General features: G+C 36.3%; 1 pseudogene; it reads left to right on the top strand.

The window, feature by feature from the left end:
• The first annotated feature begins 964 nt into the window (after nucleotides 1–964).
• On the top strand, nucleotides 965–1,536 carry LOC102828999 (annotated as a pseudogene).
• The last annotated feature ends 438 nt before the right edge of the window (nucleotides 1,537–1,974 follow it).

The raw sequence follows: 1,974 nt of genomic DNA, 5'->3' as shown, positions 1-1,974 counted from the left end.
CTTTAGTGGTTGGTGCATACATTTGAATAATAGTTGTATTAACTGGTCTCCTTTGTAGGTGAATGGGTATTAGCCTATCATAGATAGCATTATACTTCAAAATAGATCTTCAAATATTCTTTTTGATGGTGAATGTGATGCCATTCCTGTTCAATTGGCCATTTCTGGCATAGTAAAAAACGTGATTGCTAATTTCAAAATGGCCAACACCATTCCATTTCAGCTCACTAATGCCTAGGATATAGCTGTTTATGCATTCCATTTCATTTTTGACCACTTCCAATTTTCCTTGATTCATACTTCATTCATTCTATGTTCTAATTATTAATGGATGTTTTCAGCTGTTCTTTCTCTTTTGTGTTGTGCCTCAACAAAAATGGAAGGTCCTGAGGGCTTTACTTCATTTGCATTATCGTGGTCAACTCTACTTTGAGCAGGCAGCTCTTCTTCAGTTGTAATTTGAGTGACTTCCAACCTAAGGGGCTCATCTTTTGGCACTATATCTGACAATATTCTGGTGCTCTTCATCATGTTTCAATATTCAATGTTCTGATGCTATTTTACAGTGTTTCACTATCGTGTTCTAGAACGACAGATTTGGTCTAAAGTGAAAAATCAAAAGTTTGGTTGTATCATGGTGGCAAAATGGTGGGAATGTGAACGAGCACAAGGATACTTTCTAGGGTGATGGCAATGTTTTAAACCTTGAAGGGGCGTGGGTTATATGGACATATACATATCAAAATGCATTAAACTATACACTTAACTCCTGTGCGTTTTATTGTACATTAATGATACCTTAAAAATTAAAAGTAAAAACAAATTGGATAAAATTCAATTCTCAGTTATGATAAATAAACTCTTAGCAATAAAAAGACAACTTTTTCAACCTGATGAAGTATGTATCAAAAACCTATTGAACTTGCTTTCAGCTGGAGCTGCCATCTTGCAGTAATCCACCAAGATGACGAACAGAAAGGGAAAGAGGCAGGGCACCCGCTATATGGTCTCCAGGTCTTTCAGAAAACATGGGGTCATTCCTTTGGCTGCATACATGCGAATGTACAAGAAAGGTAATACTGTGGACATCAAGGGAATCAGCACAGTTCAAAAAGGCATGCCTCACAAATGTTACTGCAACAAAACTGGAAGAGGCTACAATGTGACCCAGCATGCTGTCAGCATTGTTGTAAACAAGCAAGTCAAGGGCAAGATTCTTGCCAAGAGAATTAATGTGCACATTGAGCATATTAAATACTCTAAGAGCCGAGATAGCTTCCTGAAGGAGTGAAGGAAAATGATCAGAAAAAGAAGGAAGCGAAAGAGAAAGGGATGTGGATTCAACTAAAGTGCCAGGCTGCTCTGCCCAGAGAGGTGCACTGTGGAAGAACCAATGGAAAGGAGCCTAAGCTGCTAGAACCTATTCCTTGGAACTCAGGGCATAACAGGTGTGAAATAAAGATGTCTGAGTTGTACAAATGTCAGGTCTTTGGTTGTAATTGTGTGGAGTGTGGTGTCCTCCCCCCAAATATGTAGTATTTAAAGGGCATTTTGTCCCCAATTCGCTTGATAATAAATGGCTTTACAATTTAAAAAAACAAACAAACCTATTAAAAGTCCCAAAATTTTCATAACAAAATTTAGAAGCATTTTCAATCAAAGGCAGGTAGGAAACAGGGATATTCAGGAAATATCCATATTAGTTAATATCATATTTGTCATTGTATCAGGAGAAAAAGAATGAAAGATAAAATAGGACTTTTGACTCATGTACCTTTTAATATTTTTTGAAATGTGTGAATTTGCTAATATTCCCAATTTAAATGAAAACAGTACAAAAAATAAATGCTGCTGACTTAGCTCAAGGGGGAAAAAAGGTAATGAGCTATAAAAGCTTGAAATGAATAACCTCCTTTTCAGACGACATTATTATCTGTATAAAAATCCAAGATTATCTATAGATAGTTCTTTGAA

This window comes from Chrysochloris asiatica, unplaced genomic scaffold (assembly GCF_000296735.1).
Source record: "Chrysochloris asiatica unplaced genomic scaffold, ChrAsi1.0 scaffold00243, whole genome shotgun sequence".
NCBI classification, from domain to species: Eukaryota; Metazoa; Chordata; class Mammalia; order Afrosoricida; family Chrysochloridae; genus Chrysochloris; species Chrysochloris asiatica.
This window is presented reverse-complemented; position numbering and strand designations above follow the sequence as displayed.